Source organism: Crassostrea angulata, chromosome 2 (assembly GCF_025612915.1).
Source record: "Crassostrea angulata isolate pt1a10 chromosome 2, ASM2561291v2, whole genome shotgun sequence".
Lineage (NCBI taxonomy): Eukaryota > Metazoa > Mollusca > Bivalvia > Ostreida > Ostreidae > Magallana > Magallana angulata.
The window spans coordinates 41,821,489-41,845,907 of record NC_069112.1 but is presented as its reverse complement, the minus strand read 5'-3'; the positions used below and the strand labels follow the sequence as shown (position 1 = coordinate 41,845,907).

At 33.1% G+C, this 24,419-nt stretch overlaps 1 pseudogene; it reads right to left on the bottom strand.

Annotated features, from left to right (window-relative positions):
• Positions 1-637: 637 nt before the first annotated feature.
• LOC128172465 (multiple epidermal growth factor-like domains protein 10) lies at positions 638-24,411 on the bottom strand (annotated as a pseudogene).
• Between the last annotated feature and the right edge of the window lie 8 nt (positions 24,412-24,419).

Here is a 24,419-nt window from a genome sequence, read left to right as displayed (position 1 = left end):
GCTTGGGGGGAAATTTACACTAGTTACGCAGTACGCTGAAATCCGCTAAATCTACCCCCGTGCGTATGGGAAAACCCCCCAAAAACGTAAATATAGTAAATCAATCTTCTGCGTATTTAGTTCCAATGTGTCTTTTGTTTGACAATGTCTTTCATTTAAATACATTGAGATATATCATTGAAGCCATTGGAAGTAAAACAAGTAGATTGAGGTAAAAAAAAATAATATCAACGTCAAACAATAACATCCTTTACCATCAACAAGTCACATTTGATATCACATTATTTTAGTATCCTAACTGTCAAATATGTGCAAAACATATCAACTTTGGTTTCGTTTTGTTATTTTTGGCAACCTACGCTTTAGTCATACATTGTTCAGAGCTCAAAATGTTATATGTGCATACGTGCATCCTTCATAATCCCTTTTAAGCACCAAAATATGATATCATTGCTTCTAAGTATCACTTTTATCTGATCATACTAAGAAAAAAAAATCACTTACCATACTTTTCCCAAAACTGCCGTCATAACAATAATATCACCTAATATGTTGTTAATTGTTACATTGCGCATTGCATGCACCATTCGCGGTCTTCTTTTCTCTTTTTTTTTACATTTGAATTGTACACGAAATATACAGTACGGTTTGCAAAAAAAAGTCTTAAGATATTAAATACCGTAAGTTAAATTGATTCGTATATCAGCGACATATAGTAAGATCGGATTAGACATTGTAAACATTTATGTATATTATATACGTACTTACCTGCTTTGAGGACGATAGCAAGTTTATAATTCCCTAAAACAGATACTCATTCATCTGGCGACGTTGCAAAAAATAATTGCTATCGAGGGGAACATTAACTTTCTATTGTCCGAATAGTCAGAGAATATATAATATACAGTTTTTTATTATGATTAAAACTGTATTTGTCATCGATTCATGTTTATATATTTAACAAATAATAGTTATCAAACTTTGAATTTAATTTGGCAACTTGAAATACAACATGCGTTTTCCTCTTATAAAATCGAGAGAAATCAATTATGTGGGCGTAAAGTTTCAATAACTATACACCATGGGTATGGAAACTTTTTTCATTATTATATCGAGTAGCAGTTTTTTCCCTCGTAGTTTTACATAAAGAACATTCACAACAAATGACTTGAATATTAATAAGTAAAATTACTAAACCCTGTAATACAAGTAGTATTGGTAAATTGGTGAAATTTAACATAAAAAACACACAGTATAAGTCGTTATAATCAAAATACGATAAAACAAATTATGTCCAACTTACGTTGTTTGAATTTATTTTGTTTTAGTGACCTTAATAAAGGTATATTACTCAAAACAAACACTGTAGATATCTGGTAAATTTCCGTTTTATTGGACTTACCTTGATTTCTTTTTACTTTCTCTTCATTTTTTATTGACAATTTCAAATTTACATCAGTATTAACAATGTAGTGTAAAACATATGAATAATCTATTTATATATCCATCTAGTATGCATAATTTCAGAGATGGTCTATGTACACACGTACGTTACACAGTTCTCCTTGATACATATAACCTTTTATTACATTTAGTTAAGCATGTTTGATTGATACGGAAGTACTGGCTTATTACGTTACTACAATGTATGTTTGCCACAAATAAAACGTAAATATGTTTATGTTATTACTACTTCATTTGTAATCGCATCGTGTAATTAAAAAAATGTTTTTACCAATTTTTATTTTCAGTATCATTTTTAAAGATATTCTTTTTATAATAATAAGTTGCTAGTTTCGTCTGTACCTTGGTGTTTGTCTACTCACGTGATTTACATAAGTCCCCTTCATAACCATCATCACATCCAGTCCAGCAAGAGCCATTGACATTGGAGCATTGTTTTACATCACGACAGTGTCCGCATGTTTCATTACATTCAATACCATACGTTCCGTTGTCACATTCTTAAACAGTAAAAAGGTATATAAAGATATTAATTGTACAAAATGTAATATTGTTTGTACAATGCATGGTGGCGCAAAAACAGTATTTTTGCTTTAATATTATGTAACGCTTGCAATGTCCATCATGTGCTATGTGATTTGTAAGCCTTGATATGAAAATGTAGTGATATGCTATGAAAAATTCTATGATAAATTGAATCAAATGCTCAACGACATTTATGCTATTGTATACAACCACATTAAACCAAAGAACACATTAGCATACAGCAGGTTTGATCATTTTCAAGTAAGTCATAAAAAGAATTAACAATAATTTGAAATTCAAATAACATTATTTTTTGAAACACTAACAATTAGAAAAAAAGTTTATCTAAATTGCTACTGATACGTGAAACGTGTTTTAATACTAATAGTTTCTTCCATTTCTATCTGTATTGAATTATACTCATAAGTAATTATTGAAAAAAATCTTGAAATTTTGAATACCCAGCCTGTAAAATCAAAACAATGCGAGTACGGTGGTAAACATGTTTCGGTGACGATGGGGGGGGGGGGGGGAGGGGGGGTTTGTTGTAAATTAATGTATACCTGCAATGAAATGATGTTGAATAATAAGATGAATAGGTTATATATCAAACAGTAATATTTTTAGATTATTCATACAATTGAGGATTTAACCAACTTTTAGAAAATAAAAAAGCCCGTTTGCTTCTTTAATTTTTTTTTTAAGTGAACCATGAACATCAGATTGCTTGACAGCTATACTGTATATATCATATTTATATGAATAAATGATGAACGCATCAATGGTTACATTGCCTCCTGGTGTTGCCTCCTGAGAAGCGGGAATGAGGGAAGGCTTGTATTCTATTTACATATAGGAACATATTAAGGACAGTGTTAATTAGGAAGTTCATGCTCATGTTTTGATGTCGTCGGTCCTTTGACACACCAAGTGGTGCAGACAAATTGATGCGAGTTAGTGTGGTATGATGATTTGTCTGCATCGCTTGCTGTGTCATAGGACCGACGACATAAAAAAAGCATTAAATTATTATATTTATATGTTATTACTGATGTCTACTTGCATGAAGTATTGTGTATCGCCGCTATAAAGCCATTGTTTACGCTCTTGGTCAGGGATATGACAAATACATGGAACAACCATATAACCATGTTATTTAGAAAGCTTCCGCCACAAAAACAAAGTGTCAGAAACTTTGTGGAGAAAAATATTTTTAATTAGGGAGTAGGTATATATTATATAAATAGTGCCTGTTTGGAAGGGTACCAGTTGAAATTGACACCCCGAGAAAACCATTGTCAACTGTTATCCTCCCAAACAGGCACTATTTATTTTGTTATACTGAATGTCTTAATTTTAAAGAAAACTTAACTGCTTTTACATAGGAATAACGTGAATTCTACGGCGAACCGTACGCGCATAATTTTCGCGCATGTAACAATTTTTATTGTACCCGTTGCTAAGTGCGTTGCTAACGCTGCGGGTAATAGAAAAAAATATGAATTGCGTCTAAACCCATCAGATTTTAGTATTTAACATGAAAGTATAACAATTATGTTTGTTTTTCAAAAGTACATATGAAATAGGTCATTTTTGATTGAAAGTTTCATTTAATCTTATTAAAAACGTAAAGCTAAATTTGTACTCACGTATTTATATACATATATATTTAAAAAAGAAGTAATTTCGACCAAATTTTCTTAATTAAAATTGAAATGAATACAACTTTGACCCTTCTGGCATTGGATACTTTCAATGTATATTTATCAACATTGTTTTAATAAGTCTCATTTCTACCTAAGCTTGCACAAAGTAAATTTCCCTAAGAACCATGCTAGGTTAGCGCTTTTAAGTACTTTTAGTACTTTGTTTTCATATAACAGTTGTGCCAAAAAAGTTTGCACATGTAGCCTTATTGAACCGTTAGCTCTCTGATTGTAGTCATGGATACAACCAAATTCATACAAACCTTTTGCATCACGATATTTGTTAATGCATCATTGAATTTCTTATTGCACTTATTTCCAAAATACGTATTTTACAATCATCTCTATGATGACCTTTTTCATAAACAGTTAAGCATTTTTAATTTGTGTCAAAGCATTGGTCAATATCACGACAGTTTCCACAGTTTATGTGTGTACTCAACGCCCTATGACATGTTGTCACCACCTAATTATTCAAAAACAATCAGCATGAACATCGGTGATTTATACTATGGACACATATACATTTCGATGTTATGAATCGCGTGATTATTAAGATCGCGATGTTCGAAAAAAAAAAGCAGAGCTATCTTAACAGTTGTCTCAATATCTGAATACTAACGTGATGTACACAAGTCCCCTTCAAAACCAGCAGCACATCCTGTTATGCATGTTCCGTCGATATTGGAGCATTGATTCACATCACGGCAGTGTCCACATGTTTCATTACATCCATTACCATACGATCCTCTGTCACATTCTACAATGATTAGAAATAGTAGTTGTATATTATCCCAGATACCTGATAAATAACATAAAAACCAAGTTATCTGAGAATAGTTTGTTTGGCGCTTCTGGCCACCGTGAAATTATGGAGGCTACCGCAGGGCCGCCCCCAACAAAAGCAAGCAATCAAAAAGCAAAGCTACAAGCATTGCTCGGAATAATAAGAAATAAATAAAATTAGCATAAATAGTAAATACCTCACGGGTAAAATGAACGATTTTTTATTACTGCTGCATTCTGTTCTGACTATGATACCCTCGCGTGGTTTAAGCCGAACATAAAAAAAATATTATTATTATAATTATTATTATTTCTTTCATAATTCGGTATAACCATGATTTCTTTAAACCTTTCGGTATATAGCGGTGTAATGTTTACATTTTTTCGGCTCACTTGACCTACATTGTCAACCTATACCTGTATCATAGTGTTTACAGATTTCTTACATTTATATTTTATTCTAAGTTTGTGTTTTGTCTTGTTTGCAGCTTTTACGATATTAAATCGTTATCTATCTGTCTACGTTGTCTGAATCAATTGGGAGACGGACAAGTTATGTTGGACATGAATGAACATGTACATGTAGTCTGTATACACAATTAGCATTCTGGCAGAAAGGAAATGAGAACCCTGCTATCATTGTATCAACCAGAGTCACACAATCTATTTACATCATCACACCCGGTGCGTGCATCACTGCATTTCTTCATCTTATTTTTTTTTAGAAAAAAAAACTACTCAGACATGCTAGTCGAAATATAAAAGGAAATTAATCGATACAAATGACGCAAGAAGGCTTTTATCTGTTAAGAATTGCATTGCCCTTTAATTTCCCTTTAATTTATTTCTTCTTTAAAAAAAAAATGATAATCATTGTCATGTACTTATAAATATTGTATGCTAATTTATTGTAAATAGATAAACATGCTTTTTGATTTGGGTTGGGATATTTATTGTTTATTTTGGAGTTTATATTCTAAACATTATCAATTATTCTAGGCCAGCATCTATATTAAAACAGTGTTATTGATTTTGACAGAAATGGTTTGATAGAATGTGTTATCATTCCTGCTATCTCTAATATTCGATACTGAGTGCGCGATCATCCCTGCTTAATATTGCATCAATACAAGAGTGCAGCCATTCCTGCTTGTTTTGGAGGTGGCTGCAGCGGAGTACTAATGAGTGTGTGATCATCCTTGCTGGTGGTCTTACCATTGCGTCGCAAATATGCGGTACTACCTGATTGTGTAATGTTTCCGTTGTTGGCGAAAGTGTGCGATATTGTCTGCTTGCGTAAACGCTGATACCTGTTGAGTTGCGCATGCTGCAATCATCACCGCCTGAATTACATAGTCCTTACATAGGTGCAGGCACGCTGAATAGATATGCATTTTTACATACTTGCAACAATCAGAGCTATTCAAGTATATCTCGAGTAGGGGTCTGTGGGGGAACACATGCAGCGACCCTCTTTCACGTTATACAAAAGTATATACTTTTATCTGATAAAGACAGCAATGATTCTACAAAGAATATGTAACCATTTTATAATATTACAGGTACACTATAAATTTACCTGATTATTAATCCACCTCAATGCATGCTTACATATGTGAAACATATTTATAAGCACTCACGTGTTTTACACAAGTCTCCCTGATATCCACCATCACAACCAATTAAGCATGTTCCATTTGTGTAAAAGCATTGGTCGATTTCACGACAGTTTCCACATTTCTCTTTGCAATCAAGGCCGTATGAACCGTTGTCGCAACCTTAATTATGAAAAAGTATTCGGTTGAAAAATGATCAGCATATGTGATACATTAACATAATTACATTCTGATGTTTTGAAAAAAATGATAAAATATTTGATTGGACTACCATTACATATATTTTATACATTTTAAGACGTACTAAACACACGTTTAAAATGTCATGATTATTATACGTAATACAGAGAAATCGAAGATATATTCAGTTAGAAAAGTTTCTAGTGTTATTTTATGACTAAAGTTTTTTATAATTTAAACCAGAGATAAAGTTTAAATCGACATGTTTCGGAGTAAAATATGACATCATGGTGTTTATTGTGACGTCATATCGATGAGAAGAATTTTTACTCAATCGATCGCTGAGAGTTGATTTATCATACCCGCGGACACTTATTTCCTAAATGCACTCGTAGACATGCTAGGGGAAATATAAGGACAAAATAGATGCACAATTATGCAGTTTGAAATTCTACGTATTTTACAATCATCTCTATGATAATCTTTATCATAATCAGTTAAGAATTGTTTATTTGTGTCAAAACATTGGTCAATATCACTACAGTTTCCATAGTTTTTGTGTGAATTCAAAGCCCAATGACATGTTTTCACCACCCTAATTAATAAAAAATAATCAGCCTGAAATAACTGATCAACATATGTGATATACACTATCTACACATATACGTTTTGATGTGTTGAATAGCATGACTATTAAATCGCAGTCTTCGAAAAAAAAACCCAGAGCGATCTCAACATTTGTCTCAGTATCTGCATACTTACGTGTTGTACACAAGTCACCTTCAAAACCAGCCGCACATCCTGTTATGCATGTTCCATTGATATGGGAACATTGGTTTACATCACGACAGTGTCCACATGTTTCATTACATTCAATACCATACGATCCTCTGTCACATTCTACAATGATTAAAAATAATAGTTGTATATTATTTTAATGTACACGTACATAATAGCGCGCATGTTTCATCTTTAGCTTTACAAAACTATATCCATGCTTAACCTCCATATATGTTTGTTCTTATGATTCACCTTTCAGGAATTGATTATGTATTATGCATAAAATTGTGTGTCGACGATTTAGTTTCCGTAACAAAAGATGTGCATTTGTGTAGTTGCATTAACGAAGGTTATATATGTGACGGAGTTTATAATTAATATAACAGTTATGTTGGACATTAATGCACATGAATAGGCGTTCTGACAGAAAGAAATGAGAACACTGCTGTCATTGTAGAAGTAACATATCCGGAGAAGGAATCAACCAGAGTCACACAATATATTTACATCATCACACCCGGTGCATGCATCACTGCATTTCTTATGATTATTTTGTTAAAAAAACTTATCAAACATACTAATCGAAATATAAGAGGAAATTAATCGATACAAATGACGCAAGAAGGTTTTTTTTCTGTTGATAATTGCATTGTCCTTTAATTGATTTCTACTTTTCACCAAACAAAAATGATAGTTATTTGCATGCACCAATAAATATTCAATGTTAAGTTGTTGTAAATAAATAAACATATTTTTCAGTTAGGTTAGGATATTTATTGTTTATTTTTGGGTTTATAATCTAAACACTATAAATTATTCTAGTCCGGCATTTATACCATAACAGTATTTTTGATTTTGGGGGCAAAAGAAAACGACTAATTGGATTCATCTTAAACAGATATGGTTTGATAAAATGTGTTGTCATTCTTGCTATCTCTAACATTCAATACTGAGTGCGCTGTCATCCCTGCTTAATTCCCAATTCATACAAGAGTGTGGCAATCGCTGTTTTGGTGTTGGTTGCAGCGGATCACTAATGTGTGTGTGATCATCCTTACTAGTGGTCTTACCATTGCGTCGCAAATATACGGCACTACCTGCTTGTGTTATGTTTGCGTTGTTGGCGAAAGTGTGCGATACTGTCTGCTTGAGTAAACGCTGGAACCTGTTGAGTTGCGCATGCTGCAGTCATTACTGCCTACATAACATAGAGTCCCTATATAGGTGCAGATGCGCTGATTAAGTATGTCTATATAGGTGCAGATGCGCTGATTAAGTATGTCTTTTTTTTTACATATTTGCAGAACTCAGAACTATTCAAGTCTATCTCGAGTACGGGCCTGCTGGGGAACAAATGCAGCGAACCACTTACACGTTATACAAAATTATACAGTTTTTTTCTGATAAAGACAGCAATGACTCTACAAAGAATATGTAACCATTTTATAATATTTACAAGTACACTATAAATTTACCTGGTGATCAATCCATTGCAATGCATGCTTACATATGTGAAACATATTTACAAACACTCACTTGTTTTACACAAGTCTCCCTGATAACCACCATCACAACCAGTTAAGCATGTTCCATTTGTATAAAAGCATTGGTCGATTTCACGACAGTTTCCACATTTCTCTTTACAATCAAAGCCGTATGAACCGTTGTCGCAACCTTAATTATGAGATTTTTTTTGGTTGAAGAATTATCAGCATATGTGATACACAAACATAAATACATGCTGATGTTTTGAAAGATATTTGATTGGACTGTCATTGCATATATTTTAGACATTTTAAGAAGCACTTAACACACGTTTTAAATGTCACTATTGTTCTATTAAATAATGATCCGAGACAGTGTTTTATGTTTCCGCTTTATATAATTTAATGTCGTCTTGTAGTTGCATAAACGAAATTTCAATCAATCTTCATTTATAGAACTTAAGAATTAAGGTATTTATTATCAATCAAATGACTTGATTTGACAAAAGATCGTTATATTCAAAGCTTGGATGGTGCCTTGCCGATTTTCTACTCACGGGTTTCACATAATTCTCCACTAGAACCAGCGTCACATCCAGTTAAGCAAGAGCCATTGACATTGGAGCATTGGTTGATATCTCGACAGTGTCCACACGATTCTTTACATTGATCACCATATGATCCTTTGCCACATCCTTAAACATTTATAAAGGTATAGTTCGGACTTTGTGTTAACAAAGTAAGGCAGCATAAGCCAAAATTCAACCTCGTGTTTGATATACATCTGTATACTTTTATGCTAAGTATGTGATTTTTTATAATTCAAATTTCATAATAATGGGTAAAGCGGGCTAAATCAACAACTCTATATACTAACTAGCTTTAATAAAAAAATATTTTGCATATCCGCTTCAAGATAAAAGAACTACAAATGTGACAACAGCAAAACACTTCTAAAAAATTAAAAAATGGATAATTTCATAGGTATACATTTATCACACAGTGAGCATTGCCATTCTCAAAAAGATCTTAAACAACTGTTCATACAGTGCTGCTATCCTGACAGTTGACAAGAATAGGATAGAATAGGATGCAGGGTGCACGATACATGATAGAAATATAAGTTAAGGTCTATCCTATCCTATCCTGCATCCTGTAGCCAATCAGATTCGAGTATAAATTTCAGAGTTATTTTGCGAAACGAAAATTGGCTTAACAATGTATTTTATTGATAATGTCAATTTAATACGTTTTACAAGTTAAACCATTTAAAAATAATTATTATATTAAGAACGCGGTGCATAACATTGATGCGGGCTAAAATGTCGGCGCTACATCTTTGTCAATTCTGCGAGAATTCGATGCAACATTTGACAACGTCAGACATAGATGTCTGTATTTACTTCATTTAAAGTCTGCAAAGTAATAAAAGCTTGAATTTATAAACGACCAATTCGGCATTTTAAATGATAAACATACATACAAGAAACAGGCATTGCTTCACGTTTCATATAATTTCTTCGATGCCCAATAACAGGGACGCCTATTTCTGTCCGATATTAACCTGAACATATCGAATTAATAAATGTTAGCTAGCTATAAATGCTTAAGAATTTATACTTTAAAAATAACTCCAAGTGATTTAACTATAAACGATATTAACTTCCTAAAGGAATTATTTAATTCCAGATCGTGTTTACATTTATCGCCGAACGAATCGCTCGAATAATGATAGTTACGCTCAGTTATATGTGACTAAACAGTTCCTCAATAAGTGCATCGAAGTTATTTATTTGTTTTTATGCATAAATATAATAAAATCAAAAATCGAATCGCATACGATTTAATTTTACCGTAGCACAGGCAAGTAAGTTATCCCACTCAAATAATATTCGGTTTTAAGATCTAATTATTCATTTTGGGTATTAAACATTTTCACTATTCATTACACTTCTTTAGGATGCTTCCACACAAGTTACTGCTTTTTTGCAAACTTTTAAAAAACTCTCTTAACATTTGTATGTAAATATTCCACCCCAAAGGTAGCCCCATCCTGCCCCTGTGTATTATGGTTTGAACAAACTTGGATCTATACTACCCGATAATGCTTCCATTCAAGTTACAACTTTACTGGCCGATTGTTTTTTGGAGAATTTTTTTTTTATTTTTTTTTTAGATTTTTCTGTTAATATTCCTATAAAAAAACTGACCATCCCCCCCCCCCCATTTTGTCCACAACCTACCCCCAGAGATCATGATTTGAACAAATTTGAATTCGCAATACCAGAAGGTCCTTCAACACAGCTTACAACCTTTCTGGTCAGTTTTTTTTCTCTTTATAATCCAATGTAAATATTCAACCTCCAACATTGTGGCCCCATTGTACCATCGGATATTTTTATTTGAACAAACTAAAATCTATACTAACTCAGGATACTTCAACACAAATTTCAGCTTTTTCTGGCCTATTGGTTTTCGAAAAGAAGACTTTTAAAGATTTTGTTTTACTATATATTCCTATATAAAAATTCAACCCTCCATTGTGGCTCAAACATACCCCCGTGGATCATGATTTGAACAAACTTGAATCTATACTACCTGAAAATGCTTCAACACATATAACAGCTTTTCTGGTCCATTGGTTTTTGAGAAGAATATTTTTCAAATATACTAACAATTTAATAATTCTAAATAATCTTCCTTCTAACAGAGATGAGACCTTTTAATTTAACAAACTAGAACCCCCTTCACTAGGACTGATTTAAGTAAAGTTTGGTTGATATTGGTTCATTGTTTCGGAAGAAGAAGTCGAACATGTAAATAACTTTACAGACGGACGGACAGACAGTCAGACGGACGTCAGACAAAACGTGATCAGAAAAACATACTTTAGCTTTAATCTCAAGCAAGCTTGAAAAGTATGCCATATGTATCCATCCACGCATATATATGTTAAATATCTTATTGGTTACTACGTTGATTTCTACATACCTGTTTTACACATGGCCCCCTGATAACCATCAGCACATCCAGTTGAACATGTACCATATATATGGTGGCACTGGTATATTTCACGACATTGTCCACATCTTTCATTGCAGTCAACACCAAAAAATCCTTTGTTGCATGCTAAAATTAGAAGAAATACTAAAAAAAAAAAATAATGTAGAGCATGTTGTGTAGAAGTGTAAGTATTATAAATGTGAACACCACAATGGCGCCCTATTACGCCAATATGCTTATCGGAATATAATAAAAACTCTGCTCCTTAGCACTCATTAATCACCGTTCATCTTTTTGCATTTGATAGGGAAACAAAATGAAACACGTAAAAAGCTGTCATTGAGACAGCAAACCGGGTTTTCTTTTATGTGAACTGCATCCATAGGCCATGTCAACCCTGAATTGATAACACTACCTACCGTATCCAGTGAAATGGAGTTCCCTATATGCAGTATTTTGCAAAATATAATAACTAAGTTCATAAGCTGGTATTTTTTTCGTGAATTATCAAAAATTAAATTCCTAGCAATATGCAGACCTCTGATACAAGTACGATTGATCTGCAAAAGAACTACTTCCTATTTTTAAAACTGTAGGAGGAGTTATCCGTACAACAAGGTTGTCCTATATGCAATATTTTGACAAAACATGAATAAGTTGTAAGTTGTACAAAAGCTGTATTTTCGCTTCATAAAGTATCAGAATTCAAAATCCTACAATATATACACCTCTATTATCTGTAAAATTCCTATCCTTAAAAATGTAGGAGACGTTTTCCGTACAATAAGGGTACCCTTTTGACAACTGTCCACCTGCCATTTTCACAATATCAATAACCAGATTTTTCCTTTATCGATTTCATAAAATTCATAGTAACTTCCTTTTCATGTAGAAATAGGAATTTAAATTTCGATAGGATTTGATAAAATTCGATAGGGAATCTTTATTTCCTATAGGAACACTACTTGTATGAATCAAGTCCCTAAAAGAAGATGCTATTTTCCTACAGGAAATAACATTTGTATAGGAATTAAAAAAACAACCTATAGGAATGTCAATATTTCCTGTGGGAGAATCACTTCTTCTATTTGAATTATCATTTTCCCATAAGATATCAATTTCTAAAGTTAAATATCTAACCTGTCAGGGGAGACATACAAAAAACAAAAGTGGTTATATTTTCTCATGACAATGGTTTATCATTAAGTGTGTATGGATTTTCCAAAACTGCATCTTAAGTTGGTGCAGAAATGCCATCTTGGCACTGGCATAATAAATCAGTACGGTGTCTTTATTATCTTCGATAAAAAAATCGCATTGAACGAACAAACCAGTATAAAAATTATCAAAAGATAAAGGAAAAAAATGTATCTTTAGCTTTTCTTACCTAATTCACAGTGATGACCTTGGTACCAAGGTATACATCCCTGACAGGTGCCCGTCTCTATGTGACAGTACTGACAGTTAACATCTGGACAGGGAATGGAGCAGTTAGATCCGTAAAACCCTGTTGCTGGACATCCTGTACATTAAATGTTATTAATTACATATTTTTTGTTTTTATTATATTGAAGATTTGAAAGCTTTTTTGTTTTGTTTTGTTTTGTTTTTTGTTTTTTATTTTTCAAATGGACAACACGCGTGACATTGTCACATTACTGATTTAATCCGCGGGGTCTACGCGATAGTTTATTGTTTTATGTTTTGACAATAAAAGGTAAACATGTGAAAAAATATGAATTAAAAAAACATTCTTCAAAGGTTATTGAAATTATCAAGAACACTAACCATACACCTCTACTTCACAGAGGTCACTCCCTACATAACTATTATAGCCTTCAGGGTAGAGAACTCCATGTAGTCTCTCGTTGTAGTAGATGACATATTGTCCATGAACAGAACAGTTTGTTATGAAGACGGAAGGTAAAGTGTTTATTGTGAAGTTGTTGTCCTTGAAACACTACGTCCCCTGTGATCTATCTGTGGTATTGGAGACATACACAGAGAATCCAAGGAAAGTGTCTGCTATGATCGTCCGATACCAGTAATCTGTACAAGACGTTATCGATCCAGTGAAAAACAATTTTCTATGATTATTTTTTACAATATCAACTAAAACATTGCTTAGTATCAAATGCACTATAGGCGCAACATATTACACATTCTCCATGCACCTATCGATTAAAATAGTTATATAGTTTAACGCACACTTACATGGAATACATAAGCAAGTTTCATATATTTGTCGTTTAAAATAACACCATTATCATTTATTATAATATAAAATTCAATAGTGGGGGCTAAACTCTGAGAATTATATAAGAAAAAAAAAGTTACGTTTTATTAAACCATTTCTATATATAAACAAAATTATGATACCGTATTTTGAACGTTTTAACTAGCATTTTTAACAACCCTAGTGGTATATCAATGTGAATTAAAAGTACTGGACAACGATTTAATATCAAGAATATTATTAAACGTTCAGCAGCTATCGTATATCATTGTTGTTAGAAAAAGTTGTCTGGACAAAAACAAATAAATAATTAGAACTTCCTTGTTTAAAACTATATACGTTTATGTGTAATAGCGATACGATTGTGCTAACAAATTGAAATTCAGTCAGTGTCATATATTGCATGAGAGAATGTGTGTCGAAAAGGGCGGTCTGAACCCTCTCTTAAAAGCTAGGCACGTATAATCTAAACAGTAAAGAGAATGAAAAGCCATTAACGCATTCTTGTTTAACAAAATTTCACCTGAACCGCAATAAAAAACCTTATGGTACACCAGGGAAGGTTATGTTTTATATAACCGTGGTAATTAACATGAAACATTTCTCAATTTAATCTAAAATCCCTAATCCCTTTAATATCTGACCCTGAAAAAAAACTTCATATAATTTAGAGGAGCTATACATACGAAGGTTTCTTTATCGTGCTAGCGCCTTCTTTAACCTAATATCTTATATTGGAAATCATTGGTTTGTTTTAATAAAAACCAGGATATTTGTGCCACAGAGATCATTTTCAAGAATAACATATACCTAATTGTCGCTCATAATTCGGGAAGAAAAAGAATGTTATTAACAGAAGATACAAACATATATAACAAGCACAAACATTGCAATAACTCTAAAATTGACATATACCTGCCCATAGTGAATGATAAAGTGAATATAAAGCACAGAGAAATTCACTTTTGTTGGAGCTCCACCATCCACCATCCACCGTTATATATGTTTGTATCTATGCAATGTGTATCGTTCCGATCCTCTCAGATTGTCGTTTAACTGTATTCCACCTGTATCTCAAGCGACTGTGTAGTGCGCGGCCAGCGCGCTAGGTTCCGTTGGTTATCGAAAGCAAGATTTTTGTCTTGCCTAGATAGCCGAGTGGGGAGCGCGGTGGCCGCTCACTGCTAGGAGAATGGGTTCCAGAGGTCGTGAGTTCAAGCCTCGGTCGGGGCGGATGGTGGAGCTCCAACAAAAGTGAATTTCTCTGTGCTTTATATATATCTTTATCATTCACTATGGGCAGGTATATGTCAATTTGAGAGTTATTGCAATGTTTGTGCTTGTGTTATATAATTATATATATATATATATATATATATATATATATATATATATATATATATATATATATATATATATATATATTTCTGCAGGAATGAACAGCTGCCAAGTAATTCAAACGTAAACAAAATTGCATTGCTAAAAATACTAGTTTCACCAACTACCGAGTATTTTAATGTTAACTGTATTTTTATTTTGAATGTCGTCTGTCGTACGGTTGTTTTCATCTTAATGATACTGTATTGTCTGTATAATTTAAGATTGTATAGAACACAGAACATTCATTGTCGATTTCAATTTTTACATCATTTTTTAAATAAAAAATTACAAATAAAACATACGAAACGCTTTCACTAGCTGCGTTACGTTATGCCAGAAATACCATACCCGAAAAATAAGTGAAAAGATATAGCTAATTTACTTGTTTAATCATCTTGTTAATATTAGACAATTCGTATACATTTGATTTTTGTTCCATTTTGTATTTTACTAACGCCAATTGAATATGATGCAACGTGTATATTTGATAGACATTTATAAGAATATCAATAAGGCAGTCACATGTTGATAATCATTCATTAGATATGGATAAATCATACAACGTTAATCGTTTCTGGCCAATCTATAACATTTTAAAGCGGTAAAAGTGATATGATATTTTCAGTTTTACGTTACGTTCCGTTTTTCGTTCCGCGTTCTTGCAACACACATTTTGTATGTGACTACTATAAGGGTTATTTATACCTAAAATTTTTGAAGAAAAAAAAGTCATTATTTGTATCATGATTCGTTTAGATTAATTGCTAATGAGCTATTTGAAAATAAAATAAAATGGAACAAAACATTTAGGACTACTATAATATGAACAAAAACACCTTTATTAAAACCTGTTAAAGTCCATGGAAATGAGGAAACAACTTATCTTAATGTAATCTTGTGTTTCTAATACCCTTTTTTAAAGCATATGTTGCAGACTTCGCTTCTGTAAACATTAATAAAAACGAATGTTTTCAGTCTGTTATTTTTTCAACTTCAAACAACAAAACCCCGCTAAATAAAAAAATGAAATCATTAACGAATTATTTCATTTAAATCTTCATGTCATATCTAACACAAGACCCCCATGGTCCACATCTCTCACCTGAGCAACAATAGACATGACAAAATAAGCTGAATGGAGTCATAATGCAAAATACCTGGAAAATGTGATATTCATGTAATACATGTATATCATGTATTAGCAAAAATATATTTCCCCTTATATATTCTTATGTTTATAGTCAAGTCCCGTTTATAACCAGATGATTTTATAGTCACGACACACTTTGAGCAGCATTGCAGTGCTAGAAAAGAGCCCAAAGAAGTGTTTGTATATGAGATATAAACCTACATCAATTTGTGAACCCCTTGCTAGGCCCAAGAATCGTCCAAAGGCTAGAGTCTAATCAATTTCAAAGAATCAGCAATGTGTCAAAATAATTGCATAGAAGTAAAACCATATTTGATAACATTTCATTTTTTTGAATATTAAATAATTTTCCTTGTACAATTAGATCCCAAATGTGGCACCACCCTTCTCCTTAAAATTTTGATTTTAATATATTTCAATCTACACAATCTGAAGCTGTTTTTACGAAAGTTACAGCTTTTCTATGTAAATGTTTTTTAGAATAAGATTTTTAATGATTCCTAGGTAAAAATGTGCACCCCCCCATACGCTGTGACCCTATCATAGCACCCAGGGATAATGATTTTCACAACTTTGAATCTACACTACCTGGGGATGCTTCTACTTAAGTTTCAGCTTTTTTAGCCAATTAGTTTAAAAGATTTTGTTTTAGATTTCAAATTGTTTAATCAAAATATTCCTATGTAAAAATACAACATTCATCGTGGCCACACCCTACCCCCATGGCTCATGATTTTCACAACATTGAATCAACACTACCTGGGGATGCTTCCAAAAAAGTTACAACTTTCCTGGCGGATTGGATTTTTAGAAGAAGGTTTTCTAAAGACCTTTTTTTATATATTCCTATATAAAAATCCGACCCCCACCATTTTTGCCCTTTCCTACCCCCGGGGGCATGCTTTTCACACATTTTAATATACACTACCTAAGGATGCTTCCACTTATTTTTCAGCTTTCCTGGCAGATATGTGTCTGAGAAAAAGATATTTAAAGACTGTTTTCTTTAATATTCCTATGTAAAATTTCAACCCATCATTGTAGTCCCACACTACTTCCGAGGGTAATAATTTTTACAATTTTAAATCTACACTACCTGAAGATGCTTCCGCATAAGCTTCGGTTTTCCTGGTTGATTGCTTTTTGAGACGAAGATCTTTAAAATATTAATTCTTTATACACTACTGTAATAAAAAAAATCTGAGAGTATAAAAAAAAACCCCGATGAAACCCCGAATGGCATTAATTGAGGGTACTGGGGAAACCCTGATAGACTATGATGTCTGCACTGAAGGTACTGAGGAATACCATGAGAGACCATGATGTCTCCACTCAAGGTACTAAGGGACCATGAGGTTTGCACTGAGGGTACTGTGGAAGCCCTAAGAGACCCTAAGGCAGGCACTGAGGGTACTAAGGAAGCCCTGAGAGACCATGAGGTTGGCACTGAGGGTACTGAAGAAACCCTAAGAGACCCTGAGGTCACTTTTAGTAGAAAAACGATCTAAATTATTCGATGAAAAGAAAATTATAAACGATAAAATTAATTTTTATAATGATCATTTATATTTTTATTTTGTTAAAATTTCTTTTTAGCAACTCTGAGATTAAGTAAGAAAAAGAAATCATGTTTGGGTATGAGCCTTATTATATTGTTTGATTATATTAAGGTTTTATTTTCAAACAAAACGCTTCATTTTTTGTTAAAACTACAACTTTTTTTTCTACAATAATCATGCATAAAAAGAAATAAGTAATTTAAGGATGTTGGATCCTGCGATCAAAAGTCTCTAAGTTTTTTTCTAAAGTATTCTTTTAACATCTACACACATATCTAAACCAAAATTCAAAACAAAATGTTGGGGTCTATATGCTCCTTTCGCTGCTACTGTATATTTAATATGACCTTTCTGCACTGAAAGTGCAAATTGCACATAAATCGCTTTTCCCTCTATAATTCTTTATCGAAATGAACCATGGTATCAAATACAAATTTACATTATTTAGAATTAATAAAATTAAAATTATCATAATGAAAAAGTTTGCAATTTCTTCACCTTATTGATATTTTGACCTTTTTGCACTAAAAATATACTATTTTTATTCATAAACGATTCAACATGCAATTAAATAATTTAAAAGTCTCAAACTTTTTCTCAAATTATGACAGACTTGTAAAAAGAAACTTAAATTTTCAGAAACTAAAACCAAACGTATGTGTCTATAATGTAAATTTTGAGATATGGCATGAAATAAGCTAATTTTAGGGGAAAATTGGAGTTGAGTTTTTCTTTACTTTTATGAAGTATCACTTTAACATGCCAATTTATGTCGATAGAAATATTGAAATATTGTTGAAATATGTTTTTTGAAACAAAAAGAAGATATCCCAATGCATAAACTATCTGAAAATTTGGTCTGCACGGAAAATAAGAAAGTTAAAATTACGGTACTCTAAAACAACTGAGTTATGAAAAATGTTCATTTTATTCTTAAAAACCTTCCGCCACAAAATATAGTCCCTTACTACACTTTCTAAATATGGATTTTTTCCTTCACTATTTTATTCGATATAGTATAGTTGGCATTGTAAAAAAGGAATTTACAAGTAGAATTCATATATGACACAGAATTTCCAGACTAGAGGTGACCCAAAATGGCTACCCAAAATAAGAGGATCGAACCTCTTCAAATAATAACAGTTATTTCAATTTGACATCTGATTAAAATAGAACTTCCACAATACTGTTTTTCTTTAACGCTGCATATAACTTCTACTAAAACCGTTGTGTATATCAATTGTTAATTCTTTTCTTTGGCAATGATCAGAAAAACACTGGAACTAAAATAGAATATACAAGATATACGAGAGTTGTTCGGAAATTATTGAGAAAACTCGAATATTTCCCTTAATTAGTGACGAATTTTGGTGAAAATTGGCATAAACATTATAAAGTTACAAATATAAAGATACCCCAACAAGTAATTAAAGAAAATATTTAATATCTTGTTTACAAAGGAGTGGTCGGGATACCCGGCGCAGGCATGAAATCGGAGACTGAAAGACTTAGACATCCACTTTTTAAGTGTCCGTAGACTTACAGTTAATCACAGGTGCTTGAGGACGGGATCGCCCCCCCCCCGCCCTTCCACCCTCTCCAGTATATAGATATATAGACCCCCGGGGCTTTATTTTTCTTTTCTTTTTTTATTAAATTATCCTTTTATGACATATTTCTAATTTTATTTATTCATCCATTGCCCAAAATTACATAAAACAAACATTTTAAAAAAATACAGACCCTCTGTACAAATAATACAAGAAGGTTGCTAACTTCGTCCATCTAGAACCAACGGAAGTAAGGGTTTATCGCAAGAAAGATAACTCGTAACATATATATTTTTTTAATTTTCTCTTATATGTCTTCCATTGTAATACACTTAGTATGAGTGCCTTCTTTTAGATTGTCCAGTACCAAATACGATAAAAAAGTTTTCAGTTCTTCGCGGCCTGATTAGAATTCATCAATGTATACCCTTGCATATGTGTATGACAACTTGATGTGTGTTATATCAAATGTACCTCCCATTGCATGCATTGTAGTTTACTATGCTTACTTTACAGTACAATATAATATAAGTAGTGCCAGTTTGGGAGGGTAACAGTTGAAATTGACACCCCGAGAAAACCATTGTCAACCGACGCAAAACGGAGGTTGACTATGGTTTTTGACGGGTGTCGATTTCAACTGTTATCCTCCCAAACAGGCACTGTTTATTTTATTATACTGAATGTCAATTTTAAAGAAAACTTAACTGCTTTTCTATTGAACTGACTTGAATTCTACGGCGAACCGTACGCACATCATTTACGCGCATGTAACAATTCGTTATGTTACCCGTTACCAAGTGTGTTGCTAACGCTGAAAGTAATAGAACGGATTATAAATTGCGTCTTAACCAATCAGATTTCAGTACTTAATATGAAAGTATAATAATTATATATGTCATCCATTATTTGTTATAATCATGTTGTTGTATTGTTATAATGCATATGCCCCCCGAGGGCCCTTGATTGGTGAATAAACATGAACATAAACATACTTCTAATGAATTGTTCGAGTTTGTCATGCAATTTCGTAAATCTCTCTGAGTTATCTTTCTTGCGATAAACCCTCACTTCCGTTCGCTCAAGATGGATCGGTTCAAAACTTGCAAATTGTCGGTGAAAATTGTGCCATTTGCCTAATAAATGTATTTACACGGGCATGGCATGCAGATATTAAATGTAGGGAATTACCAGGTTACGATATGAGGTCACCCTTTTTACTCGTAGATGCAGTTTGATAGTACATTTCAACAAATATTCATCGGCAGTGCCTCTTGGCTGGCAGACTAAGTTAACAACCTTCTTGTATTATACATGTAGAGGGTCTTATTTTAAAAAAAAATGTTTGTTTTAGGTACTTTTGGACAATGAATGTATAAATTAGATTATGTCCTAAAAGGATAATTAAATAAAAAAAAAACGCCCGGGGGTCTATATACTGGGGAGGGGGTGGAAGGGAAAGAGGGAAGTCGATCCTGTCCTCAAGCACCTGTGCAGTTAATGATAAAAGAAATCAAATTAAATATGTTCATTCTGCTATTTTTTGCGACTAACTTTTAATCAGGTTTCACTGATGTTCGGGTTGAAATACGGATATGGTACATATGGTATATTTACCAGGCAATAGAAATCTGACAACGACTTTACATTGAATTTTGACGTGAAGGCGGCACAGCAAATATACATCAAATTGGTTGAAATTTCATAAGAAGACATTTTAATGCCTCGCAATTGCTTAAAAAACCATACGATGAAAAAGGATAAAGAGCTTCAATTTATCATATTTTTTCACAGATTGTTTAATTAGAATAAAGGAAAGGGACTAAATATCAAGTACTTTTTACACACTCACTGTTGTCAACACTTCAAAAATATGTACAAAATGACTGCAGGAGACTTTCACAGCAATCTATTACTAAATGTAGCATGTGGTATTATTGCCAGTGTTTAAAAATCGAGCATTTCAATATTTATTGATAATTGATTGTCTTGTTTCTGATTCGAAGTCCATGATAAAAAAAAAATACTGTGTATGATAGACGATGTACTGTGTCCTTTGTGTACAAGTACAAAATCCATTCTTTTGTTTGTCTGGGATCACGAAAAACCTCGGAACTAACAACCAAGGCTCAGACTATACACGCGACAGAGTGACAGCTGTAAACGGCGGTGAATTGCACCGTAAAACAAATGAGTTTGGGTTGTTTTTGTTTAGATAAAAAGTGATTTCACCCGGGTCCTCTGCATGGAAATCAAATCATAGTAAAGTTTATGATTATTGAACAAGGACTACAATTATATAATTATTTAGGAAATTTGAACAGCGATCAAAGTCGGTTTATTTCATATTTTGCTCGGGCTTGTAAATGAAATTCTAATTGTAGTGTTCTGTTTCGTTTTCCTTACCAATGGAGAGAGAGAGAGAGAGAGAGAGAGAGAGAGAGAGAGAAAGAGAGAGAGAGAGAGTATGTACATAGATTTATATAACCTTACACCATTTTACTGTCTATGCATTATAATACCCATCAGTGAAATATGTTCTGTTAGCTCGACTTAAATGATTAATTAAATGAATAAAAATGAACATGATTATTTATTTTAAAAACATTACATTTTACCGCCGACCTTTACTATGTTTTAGAAGAATACCTTAAATCTTAACGGCCTTATTAATTTTGTTTAAAAATGAATTAAGTAAAAGGTAGAGCCTCTCGCATTTCACATGTTAAACCAGTATACATGTACTATGTACATGTAATAAGTACAGACACGGTTAGCTTTTCAAAAAGCAAGAAAGTCAACCAGCGGAATTTCAATTATAGGACTAAAGTGAAGTTTCCAGAATAACAAAAATATGTGGTTGCACATTTAGTTTGCACTCTTCCTGTTATTACTGTAAAAGATGATATGAAGATAAGCGAGACGCGGTGTACATATAATATATGACTGCACACCTACTTAATACTTAAAAAGTGTAACTTTTCAAACATAGCTCTCTGAATGTCATGGCCTCGTCGCAAACAACTACCAATATATTTCCTCTCCAATCTCACAAAGAGAGTCGGGAATTTATACGCGGACTGTGCGACTCAAGATTCCCTTGACAGTCTTCCAATACATCGATGCACAGTTTGACCTAGAAACTGACCAGTTTCATAACTTCTGCAAAGTTTTTCTAACAAAAACTCTCTAATTACTTCCCAGATTTTTCTTTTACGCAAGCAAAATTAAAGCTTCACCCGAACCTTATTAGTCAGCCCGCGGACTGACTAAATATATACTTATCCTTTGTGTTTCTGTATTTTTCCTTTACAATTAATTAAAGATGCTGTATAAATGAAGTCTGATCCTATGCAACTGCTTGAGTAAAATCTATATTTATAACAAATAAATGAATTGTTAGTTATGTCTCTATTTATAATTACCACAATTGTTAAATAATTAAAGATCTTAAAAACGTGTCGTATTAAGTGCCGACCTTAGGGTCTCTCGGGGTTTTCTCAGTACCCTCAGTGCCGACCTAAGGATCTCTCAGGGCTTCCTCAGTACCCTCAGTGCCGACCTCAGAGTTCCTCAGGGCTTTTGTTCCTAAGTACCCTCAGTGCAAACCTGAGGGTCCCTCAGGGTTTCATCAGTACTCTCAGTGCCGACCTCAGGGTCTCTCAGGGTTTTTTCAGTGCCACTCAGGGTTTCTTCAGGGTTTTTTAATAGTCCCAGTTTTTTTTTTCATTACAGTAGTAATATACCTATATAAAAAAATCGATCCCCCATTGTGACCCAGCCTACCTCCGGGGGTCTTGATTTTCACAACTTTGAATCTTAACTGCCATAGGATGTTGTCAAATAAGTTATAGATTTCCTGGCTGTTTTGTGTCTGAGAAGACGATTTTTGAAGACTTTTCTGTATATATTCTTCAGTAAAAATGCGACCCCCATTATGGCCAAACATTATCCCCAGAGGTGATGATTTTACAACTTTGAATCAACACCATCTGAGGATGCTTCCACATAAGTTTCAGCTGGCCAAATGGTACTTGAGAATAAGATTTCTGAAAATTTTGACGAAAATTTTCAATAATTTCAAATTAGATTCCCTTGTAGAAGGGCGTGGTCCTTTTCACAACTTTGAATCATCTACGCATTAAAGTGTTTTGTGTCAAAAATAGTTGTATTGGCCCAGTCGTTCTAGAGAAGATGTTGCCGATGTGAAAAGTTTACAAACGGACAGACAGACATACGGCAGACCAAAAGTGATCAGAAAAAGCATACTTGCGCTTTCAGTTGAGGTGAGATAATAAATGTATAAGGTAGTTAGTATTACGTCACTATGAAAATATGTGAGTAATCTCCCTGTAACCGCAAATCTTACCTCAAAAGAATCCTGGCATATCATCTTATTTTAAAACATAAACAATCGTATCTATAAAGTGAATTTAGCAAACTCTTGGTTTCATCATCTAACATTCTCTTAAACTGTAATTTTAATTTAAAATTATTCATGTATTTGGCTTTTGATTCATTTATCATTCATGTTCATTACAGCCATTGGAACAGTTTAATTTTGTCAAGTTTCAATTACATTAAAATCAACATTGTTTTGGTATTGCATCTTCCAAACTAACAGGGGAAATCGATTAAAGATTTAGTATTCTGATAAAACAAAATTGTTAACATGTAAATAAAAAGCGTATAATTATGCGTGATGCCAGTTTATACCACAGAGACTATCATATCCATATACATAATGACTGTGACTATACCGTCATTGTTCGTCATGAAGTAAATAGTGATGTGATGGATACTGTGGATCCTAGTCAGTTTCACCCACCAGGTGGCGGTTTGTCTCGAACGTGATACAGCACATTGACCACCGCCAAAGCCCAGGTCAGATGTACGTCCGTCCACAGCGTTACTGGCGTCATACGTGCCGTCACCTGGTGACAGAGGATACTGTTGGTATGCTGGTTTATTGAGGGCAACGTTAACTGTCAACAAACACA